This window comes from Mobula hypostoma, chromosome 29 (assembly GCF_963921235.1).
Source record: "Mobula hypostoma chromosome 29, sMobHyp1.1, whole genome shotgun sequence".
Taxonomy (NCBI): Eukaryota; Metazoa; Chordata; class Chondrichthyes; order Myliobatiformes; family Myliobatidae; genus Mobula; species Mobula hypostoma.
The window spans coordinates 15320532-15337547 of NC_086125.1; the positions used below are offsets into that span (position 1 = coordinate 15320532).

At 44.7% G+C, this 17016-nt stretch overlaps 1 pseudogene; it reads right to left on the reverse strand.

The window, feature by feature from the left end:
• Nucleotides 1–16782, reverse strand: part of LOC134339285 (asialoglycoprotein receptor 2-like) — a 34184-nt pseudogene extending 17402 nt beyond the window's left edge.
• Between the last annotated feature and the right edge of the window lie 234 nt (nt 16783–17016).

The following is a 17016-nucleotide window of genomic DNA, read 5'->3' on the forward strand; positions in this document are numbered from 1 at the left end:
AGGCTCGGAGAGGCGGGAGAAGAGGATATAGTGAGGCCGGTGTTGCCAAGGGACAGGAAGGGCAGGGGATTTGAGAATGTGACGGGCCAAGGGAGCGAAGATATAGATGGGGATTGTGTGTGCATTGGACAAGAGGCCCCAGAGAGAGAGGAGACACAGGGAGATAGAGAATAGGTTGCTGACAAAGGGAAGAGACTTCAGTGTCATGGACGATGTAAAGGGGAAATAAGCCATTAGAATGGAACGGACGAGGTGTCAGAAATCCTAGTATCGGGGAACAGCGAAAGGTGAGATGTCGGCAAAGGCAATAAAGAGATTCAAGGGATAGTGGCGGGGGCAGAAGCGGAGATAGATTTGAGCGTTGAGTGTAGGCTTCGGTGATGCAAGATGATGGTGGGCAGTAAACAAATGTAACGTGAGGGAGGCGATGGAGTGTCGAGGAATGATCCTGTGAGGAAGCTGAGGAGGTGGGGTCGAAAGAAAGCAGAGAGACCGATAAGCTGAAACAGAGAGGCGAACAGCAAGAGGCGAGGAAACTAGACCAAATAACGAGGGTCAGGAGAGTGAGTGGATGCCTTACTTAGAACTGCGAAAACCAGGGATGCAAAGAGAAGGGTAGGAAATTAGAGAGAAAGACGGGGTCGGGGGAGGGTCTACGATGGCAGAAGAGGAGGAGGACGGCCCATTGAGGGAATGCGAGGGGCCGGAGACAGGTGAAGGTCCAGAGAGGTTGGGTACTGGCAGAGAGAAAAGATGAATGCAGAGGTGGAAAAGAGAGAAGTACAATGGAGAGTATTTGGGGCAAAGATGAAAAGGAAGGTTAGATTAGCAATCTAACCTACCTCCACAATACCCGTGTGATAAATCGATTGGTTTCTAGGATGAATAATTGTAAATGAGAAATGTTTATGTCAAGTATTGAACTTACTTTCCTTCAGCAGTGAAATTTCCGCTTGAAGTGCGGTGACTGAGTTGCGGTTCACTTCGAAGTTTTCACTAACTGAAAGAGAGGCATTCAATTAGGCCGCGAATATCCGTTCTTCGATTAACTAATTCCTGCACTCACCCCAATTTACTTTGAGTGTACAGCATTGGCCGCCATCGCATTATTGCTCCAGATGTCAAAGCAAAAATCTGTGCCTACGTTAGTATTTGTAATTTGTATTGCTAACAGAGTTGGGGGGACGACTTAACTGTGTGTGTGTGTGTGTGTGTGTGTGTGTGTGAAGTAGATTTCAGAAGGTATCAAGTTCCCACCTACAATACGTAAACTAATCGTATAACAAAAATGTGCGGAAGACATATACTAATATAACGCTGCCACTGAACTGCTCCTCCAAAAACCCAGACAGCGCTGAAATATCTAATACCGTGGGGCATGTACTGAAAGTCAGAATAGGTAGTTTCAAGGGGTTATGAGGAGGAATCTTTTACGCAGAGAGTGGTGGATGCCTGGAATGCGCAGCCTGTTCTGGTGGTAGCGACAGATACATTACAGGCTTTTAAGAGACGTTTAGGGACATGATGTAGGCAAGATGGAGGGATATTGTCTTGAGTAGGTTAGAGGGATTAGTGTCTGAGTGTTTCTGACATGCTCTTTAGCTCCTTCAACAAAATATTGTGGGCTGTACTGCTCGATGTTCTGTGCAGTTGTTAAATCTGCTGTGGGTAGCCGCTGAAGTATAACGGGGCCTGTTGATACTGTTACGTACCCCGTAACTGGGTTGCCAAACCAGCAGAAATGGATCACTCAGTTGGAGTCTGGAGTACTAGAACTAAGAAAGTTTTATTAAAGAAACAAGCAACACAGTAATCGAAAGGATAATGAATGCAACAGTTCAGCGATGATAAACACACATGTGCACAGAATTAAGATAACAGCATCAATCAAATGACCAAATTTCAAAGTGACTCAAAGTTCAGTCCAGTTTAGTAGTTCAGTTCGCAGTAATCGTTGCCATGGCGATGGACAACGTGGGGGAAGAGAGAGAACAGGAACAACTGATCATTCAGATACTGCTTCACTCACAGACCGGCGAGATGGCTCACAAACAGCTTTTGGGCGGGTCCTTGGTGATGTCACCTGAGGTCACCGACTGTGACCCCTCCTCCAGATGCGGTCGATCCTCTGCAGTGAACCCGGCACCCAGGCAAGGGCGGACACACACCGGGTTCCCGCTGATCTACCTTTCCACCCTGTGCGTTGTCTGATACTTCTCACCGACTCGTGAGAGGCGTACCGCTTCCAGGGTCTCGTTACCTCGGGTGTCGTGTGTGTCCTGCCTTAGCGAACCTGTCCCTTTTTATCCCCCTGCTGGGGCATCGCCTGTCCACCACTTCAAACAGTTCAGGGTTCAAAGGGGGAGCCGCTCCAGACAGCTCTCTCTCCCCCGTCCCTTCATTACACATCTCCAGACGCTGCTCCATTGTTCCTTATCTCTCCTTCCCCTGAGGGCAGGTGGCAGACCACTTGCTGATGTCACTGATGTTAACCCAGGCCAGCAAACATCTTAATTTTATGTGTATTCTCGTCACAATACCATGCAAGGTCTCGGGAAATATTGCACCGACCGTGACGCTGCAGTTCATCCAGCGATTAATGTAGCAGGAACACTCACAATATGCTGGAGGAACTCAGCAGATCAGTCAGCATCAGTTGAAAAGATTAGTCGACGTTTCGGGCCGAAACCCTTCCTCAGGACTGAAGGAAGAACTTTGGGGAGGGTTTGAAGAATGCTTGTAGTTGAAAAAAACAGTAATTTTTAAGACAAAGTGGTGGGGGAGGGGAAGCAGGGAGGTGATTGACAGAAGAACAATAGTAGAAGGAGGCGGAACTATAAGGGAGGTGATGTGAAACAGGGATAGAGGAAGGGAGGGGAGGGAAACCCGACGCATATTGGGGGACCACTTCGTCCAGCACCTCCACTCCGTCCGCCACAACAGACAGGATCTCCCGTTAACCACCCACTTCAACTATGCTTCCCGTTCCCATTCAGATATGTCCGTACATGGCCTCCTCTACTGCCATAATGAGGCTAAACTCAGGTTGGAGGAGCAACACCTCATATACCGTCTAGGTACTCTCCAGCCCCTTGGTATGAACATCCAACTTTCGGTAATTCCAACCGCCCCCCCCCCCCCCGCCCCGCCCTTCCTCTGTCCCTATTTCGAATACTTAGTTTTGTAGTTTCTGGAACATGAATCACATGAATTTTTGGTAGAATTTTTACTGTTTGCAGATGAATGATTATTGGACTTTACTAGCTGTTAGCGTTTTCTGTCTCACATACCGGACCTGGAAACTTGATTCCAATTTACCCTCTGCTGATGACATCTGAAGAAATTAAATGAGACTCAGGAAACCTTCGTGAGAAAAGGGCTTTAATGATATATCGAATTCAGTGTTGAGATACCAATTGATTACTGAGAAAGTTGGCGATCTCTGGAGTAATACTGAGAGTCAGGAAGCCTAGATTTACCATAAGCTTCACTTATACAGGTGGAGATAATCGGGAATGGGTAATTAGCTGGATTCCTGAGTGTGAGAATAAAACAGGATGGATACTTAGGAATAGATGTAATTATTTAAGTCCGCAAGCCAGACACATTCTAGCTACTCCGTTCAACGCCTCGGCTCCTCTACTCTGACTGTTCACTATTGCTTTCAATTCCCCGATTTTTCAAGTAAAGTGTGCGTGGAATATCATGTCTATAGAACTCAGCGAGCTTTTATTTTGAAGAAGTGACGGGACGGGACCGGACGTTTCTGTGCTGTATAATCCTTTCACCCTAATCCATGTATTGTCTCTCTAAAAGACTGCAATGATCCAATTACCGCAGTATACGGAAGATATAATAAAGAGGAGTTTACCATGCTCTCCGAGATTTTGCTATACCACTCTAATCTAGTATCATCATCGCCCGGTCCATGAGCTCCACATTCCAGTTCACGGACCGGTTCATCGATCCTTATTCCAGGATTTCTGATTTTCCTTTATTCTGTTAGGTGCTCTAATTCAGGCACACGATTCTCTTTTGGGCAGATACATAAATACCTCCGGAGACCAGGACTTGGCTACTGAATGGCTCCCATCAAAACCCTCCGTCTGAATCCCTTCTCGGCCCCTTCCTTCTGTAGCCTTGCCCTGCAACCAGGGTCTGTAGCCTTGCCTCACCTGAAGCCTTCCCTCGCCTGCAACCCTTGCCTCGCCCGAAGCCTCGCCTGCAACCTTCGCCTGCACCGTTGTCAAGTTCAACTGCTGGAGCAAGACCAGAGCCTTGATGTGTCTAGATGAGGAACTGTCTATCGTTGTTTGGAACTGTCTCTGTGTCCACGCATTTGCTAGGTAGGTCCGGCCGTTTGCCGCTACCTTGTGTTAGGAACTGTCTCTCTGTGTTCTGTGTATGAGACCCGGCCCTACATCCTGTTCCCAAGGAAGGGTGCCGGCTCTGTGTTCTACGTTCCTGTCTCCCCGACCAAGGCTCTGTATTCTGCGTTCCTGTCGTCCCAAGTCCAAGGTTCCGAGGTTCCTGTTGTCCCAAGTCCAAGGTTCGGCTGTTCCTGAGTACCAAGTCAAGGCTTCGTGTTCTCGTCCTGTCCGTGTGCTTCGTCCTGTGCTGCTGTTCCCTCGTCCTGTACTGGAGTTCCTTTGTCTTTCCCAGGAGTCTCTCGTTCTGTCCTGTAGCCCGGCCTAGTCCTGTCTCCCAAGGTCACGTCATGACTTCACCTAGTTCCGGAGTCCGAGCCCAAGAAAAGACCCAGTTTCTGGGTCCTTGCCCAGTCTCTGGCTCGGAGTCCGAACCCAAGCTTGATCATGTTCTCGCCTCGAAGAACCCAAACCATGTCCAGTCCTGTAGCCACGTCATGTCCTCGCCTAGTTCTGGGGTCCGAGCCCGAGTCAAGACCCAGGTTCTGGGTTCTTGTCCAGTCTCCGGTTCGGAGTCCAAGCCCAGGCTCCTAGTTCCCAGTTCCTGGTCCTGGTCCCGCTTGCCTAGCCAATGTCCTAGCCCGAATCTATATTCTAGTTTCAGCTCTCTAGTCAAGTCCTGTTCCTAGTACTTCAGTGTCTGTGTCTTGCATTTGGGTCAGCCATCAGCGCCCCCACCCCTTTATGCCTTTATGACAAGTATCCTTTAAATGTTTATTTTTTACAATCTTGCAGCTTGTAATATGTCAGGAGATGATGATTTCAACGTGAAAACCATTAAGCTGAATGTTCCTTCCTTCATGATGCTCATCAGTTCGCCATCTATCTGACATGCCCTCTCAGGAGCAGCCCTCAGTATTCTAATTAAATGATTCTGATACATCCGATTTAGCAATTCTTGAGGGAGCAAATTTATAATTTGAGGGGCTACCCTAATGCAGCTCGTCTGATTGCTTTCGGTGTCATTATACATTTTCTAAAAAAAAAGAGCCAAAATGTCATAGTGCATTCGGCATGGTCTTACCATAGCCTTATAAAATTAGAACATCTTCCTCAATTCAACTCACCAAACCACCTGCAATAACGGCGAATAAACCACAAACTGCTGTCCTCTGTTACATGTTCAGTTAATTAAAATATCGTCCTTTACCTTACTTTCAATATTTCACCAGATATTAACCCTCTGCCTTCAGTGAAGTGCATAAACTGATATTTTTCATTTTTAATTCTATTTTTCAGATTTCCATCATTTAATCTATCTGTATCGTCCGCATACTTTTAATATCGATGACCGAATGTATATTCCCACATTTTGCTTTTGCATTGGGAATTAGTACGTTAACCAGGAAATATCCTGAGAACAATATAACCAGCATAACTCACTGGAACCGTCTAATCTGCCTCACTTGTTCAGCCATGTTTTTCATATTCTCTCATCCAATGTAGGAGTTTCATATCTTTAATATTCGGCCAATGCGAGTGCAGAATATAATAAACTGTTTTGGTCCGATTAGTTAGCACCCAACTCTATCTGATGGCAGTATACTTAAGAACTCATTGAGATGTTAGCGTATTATCGGGAAATGGTTAAAATCTGGATGCAGACCAATGCAGAATCTCAAAATGTAATCACATTGCATTGGAATGTGGACCTCCCCAAACCTAAAAACCATTGTGCAGTCAGCCAGCTACAGTAAGAATAGAATAGAAAGGCAGCAAGACGCCGAAATACGGTGTAGTCAACTCGGAATTTCAGAGTCCAGATTTTGACCAGTAGAATAAACCAAGGTCCGGTTCAGTGCTGGTCCAATTTTCAAGCACGTGCCTCTGAAACATTACATCTGTGCGTGGTATAAGTAAGAGGTAGCAATGGCACTGACGCAGTGCCAATGCCCGGATTTGATTGTACAATGAATGTAGGGAAATTCTTATAACGGCCATGCTTCATCTATATGCTATGGGGATGAAAACATGCTTTTGAAGTGAATGTATCTGGTTAGATTAAAAGGGCTAGCTCAACAAATGTGGGGGGGGGGCTACTATAAGGCGGATAGGAACAAAAGATGTACACTGAAAGCACTGGAATAGACTGCGCAGAGGCTAGTGAAAGATTTTGTTACTAAGTATCTAAATGCGGCCATTGAACGTGGCTTGGTTAAGTCATGGACATACACCTTACTTAGGAAAACGACACAAACTCTTCACCACCATCTAGAACCTACCCTCCCCCTCCACACTGCCACCACCGACAGCAAAATCCCACCCTATCTCCCACATCTGACAGCTGTTCGTTTCTGCAACAAATGCCAGCTCCGCAAATGTCACCGCTCTTCTTTATGAACTCCAGTTATTGACTTCCATTAACTAATTAGTCCTCTGTGCTCACCCACATCTCTTCTTCTTCACCTTCCTGTGGTCTCGAACGACTTCATGCTCCTCTGCCGCAATTACCGTTTCTCTCCTCCACCCATCTTATTCTACTCTCATATATCTCCAGTCTCCAAATTTCACTTTCTCACTATACATTTTGCCTTCGAATTCCACCGAGGTGATACCATATAATATCATAAAACAGCAGCAAAATTTCACAGATCTGGGGAGAGATATCAATGAGCTGGACTGATGCGACGTTGCAGGGAAGCAATTCCATGCCCTGAAATTCTTTTTGGGTGACCTCAGGACAAAGAGTCTAGAGAATAGTCGGAGGACCAGATCAAAGACAGAACTCTCTGAACAGAAGAAAAAGAGTCCAACAGATTTGAGTTCGCACTCACCATTATGTTTCCACCAGGAAAGTTCAGTCTGGAAACCATTGAGTGCAGAGTTGAATTCACTCGCCATCTTGGTTACTGAAATAGAATGAGGCCTTGAATTTCACATATTTGCTTAGACTGCAAGTAGAATAGCCCACCGCGTAATTCAGAGCATAAATTATCAGTGCAAATGGAATACCACAACCTTTGGAACCATATTACAAGAGATTTGTGAAGTACTGGAAGCAGAGAGGATTCACAAGGATGGAATCAAGATCCAATTTTTAAATGTCGGGAAAAGACAGGATAGATTGTGATATTATTTTGCAATCGGTAGAATGTGTGGCGGGGGGGGGCGTTTATTGGAGATAAATTGCAGAATGCTACTGTGGTTTTAAATTCTCCGCCTGAAGAATAGAAGATTACAACCAGGATGTAATGCTTCAAATTGAGTCATCTGGTCTATGTTTTCGTTTTCGTTTGCAAATATAGTCACGATTAATTGAATTTCCAGCTCCTGCTTTGTGACTACACTGTTGCGAACATACCTCGCTGCTGTTACTACAAGCTATTCTCATCAATGTCACACTCTCTTGCAGACGATGTTTGCATTGTTGAGTCACCAGTCCTAACCCTCCACTAGAAAGTGGAAATGGAGATTTACAGCAAAGTTACACATCGCATTCCTAGACACCGAATCACCTTGATTTCCAACTGTACTCCACACAGACCATTAATCCAAACAGCCTAGAAACTGCAGAAAACCCCCAAGTTCCTACCTCACGAATTACAGACTCCACTTGCTGGATAGTGCCCAAACTTACATAACATAGACGCGCGACTCTTCGAACCGTACATGACCTTAAGCTGCCTAAACGCTTGCAGCCCCAAACTCGGGGACCCGACCCGTACCTCTTTCTCTAGATACACCACTTAATTTTCTGAGCCGGAATCACAGTGTCACAAATAAACTGGATGATGAAATTTGTGACATAAAGAAAACATATCTCATGGCACATAAATGGGTGGGTGCGCAACTGACTAGGAGGGACATCAGCGAACTGAGACTTCACACAGCTTTTGAGGGGTAGGAAGGTCATAGATTGTTTGGAAGTCACTTCAACTTGACGATAATGTTACAGAAAGAGGGAAACGATTATTTACATATTGGAGGTGAGTAACATCATATGTCATTGTGTTGTCTTACATCATACACCTGTATTTTATCATTGGGAAGGGGAAGCAACGAAATTAAGCAGTGAGCAAGACGGACAGCAGCAGCAACAAGTGATTTATAGCCATGGATAATTTCAGCCAAAGCCCCAGTGATAAACAATGTCGGAAAGGGAAGCGTGACATTATCGGCAAAGGCTGAATGATGTCAAAATTGTGTTTGGCCGATGCCACAAAAGGAAGCTGTGATGTCATACGCTGGAGTCGGAAGATGGAATTATGAAAACGTGGCGAGCCATGTCATTTAAGACTCCTTTCTCCTGGACATTTGAAGCAGAGTTCAGGATATTAAACATAGCTTCCGTCTACCATATTAGACAGTGTTTGAGGGCAACAAATCTGTTTTTTAAACTCCGGGGAGAACAAGCATAAAGTTCTCAACTTTAATCCCAGAAGCAATTACATTTTGCAATCGCCCTTCACAATTCAGCCACTTTCAACAACCAGTCACTATCAGGAACATATTCTCTAGTCTCTTTTCCGAATTGCGATGAAACAGTTCCATCTGCGTTTGACTGGCCTGTCGTTCTGTCTCCATAAAACAAAGCCTTTCTTTCAACACGTTCTGATGCAACCATTGAAGATGCAACACCAACATTTTTACCTTTTCCCATCTCAACATCTAGCAAACTACGCAGGCCTACCAGGAGGAGCAGCGATTGAAATGGATTTCTTAGCGCTTGAACTGCAGTTACTGAATTTGGAGCTCATAGTGTGGGCTTCACTGAACTGGAGAATTCAAGCGTATTTTAGATGAGTGCTTTGCGGGGCAGAATAATTCAGTCCACAAAGGCACTCCTTCCCAGACCCATCTGTCATTAGCCTCTTGTATTGTTATAACATTGCCAAGATCAAACAAAAGGAACAATCCCTCATCTCCCGTCTCTGAATACTGTAGCCTCCCGGCTCGATATTGATTTGTACAATGTCTCATAGAACTTTTCTATGCCTTTATCCTGGAAGTCTACATTTATATATTTATGATTTTGAAGCAGTCATTCTCATCATTTTCAGATTCACCTTTGGGATACTCTATTAGTTTTGCACTTCACAAATATTTATGCACTCTTGGGTATTTCACTGCTATCCTGCGGCCGCAATGACGCATAGGGTGAAACCTGGATAAATCCCATCACAGAGATTTCACATTTTTCGCACCTTATTCGTAACTTAGACGAATTTGTTTTCCCCATTTCCCGGTGCTGATTAAGGGTCTTCAACAAGGGTTATCAAATATGTTCTTGCTTCCCCAAATGCAGACTGACCCAGTGACCGTTTCGAAATTTTTTCTGCTTCTACTTTAGATTTTTAGGTACTAATAGTGCTTTAATTCCCAGGTTCAGGGTCTTACTGGAGCAGGGTGACGCAGCAGCTTGACCAGACAGAAGAAGCGGTCATGCTGTACAGCACGGATCCAGGCTCCTGTATTTGTCCTAGATCCGCTAACATCACCTGTTTTGGGGTCTTTCCACTACAGCTAATTCGATTTCCCTCCGGCTTTTCATATCCCACAACATGTACGTCACGGGACAAGACAGATAATGGGGAGAAGTATTGAAAATTGTTCGGATTTGTCACTTCTACAATGCCAACTATTCCAAATAACATCGATGCACTGTAACTTTAAATACATGAGTTATGGTTTCATCACGTAAGTTATATACCACACTAAAGAAACGGGGAAGAAATGTCTTTGAGCTGACAACTCAGTGTCTGTGGTTACTGCTGCATTCTAACTTTCTCGGCATATTCTGTCGCCTTCTACACAGGAACCCCAAATGAACATAAAAGCTGTTGTCACTCAGCCACCTTTGAATTTATCCAGCCACATTGCTAATATCTAGTCGATTGTGCATATCTTAAATCAGTTCTGATAATTCACATTTTTAGTGTCAATGTCCAAAATATTAAAAAAAAATCTTACTCCGGATTACTGCAATGCCAAGCGCCAGAACGGAAAGTGCGATCGAGATGGCCACGAGAGTGTAGACGATTCGGGGAGATTGCTTTCTTCGCAAATTCGTCAATTGCTGAACACGACACTCTACAAAATGCAAGTTAAAATCATCGCCTAAAGTACAACAGGAAACCCAACCTTGAAGTAGACTGCAAACTTTAAACATGAAGGGCTGATTGACCAATAAGGGCACAGCCAAGAAGGGCCAAAAGGCCTGTTTCTGTGCTGTAGTTTCTATGGTTCTATGGTTCTATGGTAATAAATATCGCGTCAGTTTTTAAGTCCTAACAGAAAAACATGGAAATCCGAACTGTGCAGGCGACAACAGGGCTTCACTTCTAGATGAGCTTAATGCCCTCTATGTTCACTTTGACCGTGAAAACATTGCGGTCCATCATCAGGATCACCATAACTCAACAGGGCATTCTCTCTTCTCGCTACTGCCATCAGGAAGAATGTACAGTCGCTTCGGGTTCAGGGATAGTTATTACCCCTCAACCATGAGGCTCCTGAACCAAAAGAATAAATGCACTCAACTTCACTTGTGCCATCACTGAAATGTTCCAACAAAATATGAACTCACTTTCAACGACTTTTCACCTCATTTTTGCGACATTTATTGTTTATTTATTATTATTATTTCTTTCTTTTTTATATTTAAATAGTTTCTTCTCCTTTCCACACAGCTTGAAAGACTAAGTTGGTGCAAACATTCATTGAACCTATTACGTTTATTATTCTGTTATAGATTTATTAGGAATGTTTGTCAGAAAATGAATCTCAGGATTATATTGTGATATATATGTACTCTAATAAGAAAAAACTCCTGGAAGTTTTACGCAGTTATACAAAACAAACACAATCTTTCATTTGCTCAATTAAGCAAAAGTCGAACAACATTCGTCAATTTTCCTTTTCCTTATTAATTCCATATATCGCTCTGTCTTGATTTCTTCACTTCCATTGATTGTAACACTTCATGAATTCTGGGTTACTCAATCCAGTTGAAAAGACTGTAGTAACTATTACCCCTCTGATGCTGACCATGTCATAAAGGGGCGCTGGTGGCGGACCCAAATACAATACACAGACACTGAAGCACTTGGAACAGGATTAGGTGCGTCAAGCAAGCAAGGGAAGTGGGGAAGAAACGACGCTGGACAAGACACAGGCCCTGGAGGAGGCTAGGATACAGATCCTGGGCTAGAACTAGACTAGAAGAGCGGGACCTGGACGAGGAATTAGGAACTTGGAACCGGGCAAGGACTCCGGGCCAGAGACTGGACTGGGACCCGGAACCTGGGTCTTGACTTGGGCTCGGACCCCGGATATAGGCGAGGACAAGACGTGGCTACCGGACGAGGAGTGACAACAGGACTAGACGTGAGACGCCTAGACAGGACGAGGGAACCCCAGCACAGGACTAGAGAACCCAAGTACCGGGCTGGGCGAGGCACATGGACAGGACGAGAACACGAAGCCTTGACTTGGTCGAGGGAGACAGGAACGCAGAGCCTTGGTCGAGGGAGAACGGGAACACAGAGCATTCATCTAGGTAGAACGGGAACGCAGAACACACAGTCCTGATAATTTAGCGAAGACGTGGAGACAGAGATGGTTCTCAATACTAGCTAGCGACAAACGGCCGGACCTACCGAGCGAAGGCGTGGACGCAGAGACAGTTCTAAACAACGAAAGAGAGTTCCTTATCTAGACACGGAAAGGCTCCGGTCTAGCACCAGCGGTAGAACTTGACGGCGAGAATAGGCGAGGACGCAGGCGAGGCTTCAGGCGAAGCTACAGGCTAAAGGTAGCATAAAGGTAGCAGGCGAGGCTTCAAGCGAAAGGTAGCAGTCGAGGCAACAGCCAAGGGCTACAGAAGAAAGAGGAAGGGAAGGGAACAGTCCAGCACCTGAAGCTGAACCCAGGAGCTGTTTATGTAACCAGCGTAAAATGAGAATCATGTGCCTCAATTAAGACATACAACAGGACAAGGGAAAACCGGAAACCTCAGAATAAGGTACGATTGAACAGACCGTGAACTGGAATGTGGATTTCAGAGACCGGACCACGACAGACCAAGGTTAAATGATATTTGTCTCGATTTTGTTCCAGAAGCCGAATGACGTACATCGATTTCATCACTTACGACATGAAAAACTCATGCTATTGAATTGATTTCAGAGAGCTTATGTCAGCAAAGTTTTGTTATCAATCGAAATGGCTGATCCCTTTTCGTGGAATAACAACCCTAGTTGAAGACAGTCGTGGCAATAGATGCCTCGTAAGTCTCTCGGTGTTTGCAAGCCCTCATACAAATATTTTTTGTCCTTGTGACTTTTATTCCTGACACAGATCAATTTTTCTGTAATCTCTCCCAACACCGAGATTAAACTAACAACCCTGTGATCCCTGGGTTTATACTTGTGCGTTTTTGAGCCGGGGGATTATTTGCTCGATGTTACAGACATCACTGCAGCTACAGATGAGATATTTTCAGTTCAGTCAATCTGCAGTCTATTCAGTACTCTCAAGTATTTTTAAACCACGTGGAATGCAACACATTATGTGACACCCGGTAGTTATTGTCTCCAGGTTGGCGTCTTAATTTGAGATGTACAGGGTCCTGCTGCCAGCATTCTCCTCCACTCACTGACCCATGTTTCCACGTGGTTGTTTCTAACGGTGCGGTGAAAGAAGTGTCGATAATCTCAGGGGGACCAATATCCTGGCGAGGAGGTTTGCTAAGGCTACTGGGGAGAGTTTAATGTAGAATTCTTGGGTTTGGGAACCGAACTGAAGAGACCGGGGAACAGACGGCTGGTTCAAATATAGAGAGCGCTTGGAGACAGTGTGTGTGGGAGCATAGGCAGGTGATAAAGAAGGGACGCGCTAAGACCGATGGTTTCAGATGTGTCTATTTTAACGCGAGGAGCATTGTGAACAAAGTGGATGAGCATAGAGTGTGGATCAGTACTTGGAGCTATGATGTGGTGGCCACTACAGAGAATTGGAAGGCTCAGGGACAGGAATGTTTACTTCAAGTGCCGGGTTTTAGATGTTTTAGAAATAGACAGTGAGGGAAGTAAAAGAGGTGGGGGCGTAGCACTGTTGATCAGATACAGTGTCACGGCTGCAGAAAAGGTGGACGTCATGGAGGGATTGTCTACGGAGTCTCTGTGGGTGGAGGTTAGGAACAGGAATGAGTCAATAACTCTACTGGGTATTCTTATAGGTCGCCCAGTAGTAATATCGAGGAGCAGATAGGGAAACAGATCTTGGAAAGGTGTCATAATAACAGAGGTGTCATTGTGGAGATTTTAATTTCCCAAATATCGATTAGCATCTCTCTAGAGCAAGGGGTTTAGATGGGGGGAATTTGTTAAGTATGTTCAGGAAGATTTCGTGACACAATATGTAGATAAGCCTACAAGAGCAGAGACTGTACTTGATTTGGTATTGAGAAATGAACCTGGTCATGTGTCAGATCTGTCAGTGGAAGAGCATTCTGGAGATAGTGATCATAATTCTATCTCCTTTACAATAGCATTGGAGAGACATAGGAACAGACAAGTTAGAAAAGCGTTTAATTGGAGTAAGGGAAATTATGAGGCTATCAGGCAGGTACTTGGAAGCTTAAATTGAGAACAGATGTTCTCAGAGAAAGGTACGGAAGAAATGTGACAAATGTTCAGGGGATATTTGTGTAGAGTTCTGCATAGGCATTTTCCAAAGACACAGGAAAGTTATGGTAGGGTACAGGAACCGTGGTATGCAAAGGCTGCAGTAAGTCTAGTCAAGAAGAAAAGAAAAGCTTACGAATGGTTCAGAGAGCTAGGTAATGTAAGAGATCTAGAAGATTATGAGGCTAACGGGAAGGAGCTTAAGAAGGAAATTAGGAGAGCCAAAAGGGGGCGTGAGAAGGCCTTGGCGGGCAAGATCAAGGAAAACTCCAAGGCATTCTACAAGCATGTGAAGAGCAAGAGGATAAGATGTGAAAGAATAGGACCTATCAAGTGTGACAGTGGTAAAGTGAGATTGGAACCGGAGGAAATAGCAGTGGTGCTTCAGTATTTTACTTCAGTATTCACTATGGAAAAGGATCTTGGTGATTGTAGTGATGACTTGCAGCGGATGGGAAAGCTTGAGCATGTAGATATTAAGAAAAAGAATGTGCTGGAGCTTTTGGAAAGCATCAGGTTGGACAAGTCGAATGAGACGTACCCCAGGCTACTATGCGAGGCGAGGGAGGAGATTGCTGAGCCTCTGGCGATGATGTTTGCATCATCAATGGGTACGGGAGAGGTTCAGGAGGATTACAGGGTTGCCGATGTTGTTGCCTTATTCAAGAGAGCTAGTAAAGATAGCCCAGGAAATATTAGACCAGTCATTCTTACTTCAGTGGTTGGTAAGTTGATGGAGAATATCCTGAGAGGCGGGATTTATGAACATTTGGAGAGGTATAATATGATTAAGAATAGTTTGCATGGCTTTGTCAAGGGCAGGTCGGGTCTTACGAGCCTGATTGAAGTTTTTGAGGATGTGACTAAACACATTGATGAAGGAAGAGCGGTAGCTGTAGTGTATATGGATTTCAGCAAGGCATTTGATAAGGTACTCCATGCAAGGCTTATTGAGAAAGTAAGGAGACATGGAATCTAGGGGGACATTGCATTGTTTCTGGATCCAGAACTGGCTTGCCAACAGAAGGCAAAGTGTGGTTGTAGACGTGTCATATTCTGCATGGAGGTCGGTGACCAGTGGTGTGCCTCAGGGATCTGTTCTGGGACACTTACTCTTCATGATTTTTATAAATGACCTGAATGAGGAAGTGGAGGGATGGGTTAGTAAGTTCGCTGATGACACAAAGGTTGGGGGGGGTTTTGGAAAGTTTAGATGCCTGGCAGAACTTGCAGCGGGACATTGATAGGATGCAAAACTGGGCTGAGAGGTGGCAGAAGGAGTTCAACCCAGATAAGTGTGAAGTGGTTCATTTTGATAGGTCAAATATGATGGCAGAATACAGTCTTAATAGTAAGACTCTTGGCAGTGTGGAGGATCAGAGGGATCTTGGGGTCCACGTCCATCGGACGCTCAAAGCAGATGCGCCGGTTGACTCTATGGTTAAGAAGGCATACGGTGTATTGGCCTTCATCAATCGTGGAATTGAATTTAGGAGCAGAGAGGTAATGTTGCAGCTATCTCGGATCCTGGCCAGACCCCACTTGGAGTACTGTGCTCAGTTCTGGACGTCTCACTGCAGGAAGGATGTGAAAACCATAGAAAGGGTACAGAGGAGAATTACAAGGATATTGCCTGGATTGGGGAGCATGCTTTATGAAAACGGTTGAGTGAAATCGGCCTTTTCTCCTTGGAGCGATGGAGGATGAGAGGTGACCTGACAGAGGTGTATAAGATGATGGAAGCATTGATCGTGTGGATAGTCAGAGGCTTTTTCCCAGGGCTGAAATGGCAGCCACAAGAGGGCACAGGTTTAAGGTGCTTGGAAGTAGGTGCAGAGGACATGTCAGGGGTAAGTATTTTTTTATGCAGAAAGTAGTGAGTGCGTGGAATGGGCTGCCGGCAATGGTAGTGGAGGCAGATAGGATAGGATCTTTTATAGACTTTTGGATAGGTACATGGAGCTTCGAAAAATAGATGGCTATGGGAAACTCTAGTAATGTGTAAGGTAGGGGCATATTCGGCAAAATTTGTGGGCCGAAGGGCCTGTATTGTGTTGTAGGTTTTCTATGATCCATATATAATTGACAGCTAGGACGCAATTCTGCTGGTGCCATGACCCACGGCACTTGCGAGATACACAGATCTTTCGTTAAAAAAAAACACAAGTGCCTACAGCGGATCGAAGATCTCTTCTCGGCGGGTAACGGAGGTATCGCAATTCACGGGCAATCCACCATTCCTCCTGGTGGTCCGCGTTACAAGACATAAGGAATATTCGTCTGTCTTAGATCGCTTTCCTCTCATTTTCTTCACCACGCTCCAAATCTCAGTTACGTCTTTAATGTTAAACTGCCACAACTTTGAGGGCAAGCCTCAAAGAAATTCCCAGCTGATGGATCGTTGACCGCTTTATTTGCTTTCTTATATGCTACTATTACCAGTACAATTATGGAGCAGTTTTGACTCCATTTGCTTAATTTCTGTTAGTTCTGGCATAAACTTTGGAATTAGAATGTTATGACAGCGCATGCTCCCTGCCTTAAGAAATATCACTTTTACTGTGATTAATCGAGCTGAAGATATTACTGATTTCCAGCGCAAGTACTTAATTAGAATCAATTGCGATGTAGCGATTAGATCGCTGATATTTACCTGGTTTCAATGTTTCTCCTGTACGTTGACTACTAAGAAGATCTTCGATATTCTGGTAAGTGTCTTCAGCCTCCATGTTTTCAAGTGGAACAAATTTTTTGGCCTGAACCTGTGAAACACAATAAGGGAAGTCTACTTTTATACCACATACTTCCTCTCACTGAACTTTCAATACATCTTGCAAACAAAAAGAAAACTCCCTCAACTATAGGCAGTGTGCAACTGACAAGTAATAAACACTTTTTTGAAAGATTCCAATGTCATTAACCTCTATAGAACATTGCTGATGTAGAATATAACCTTGATGAAT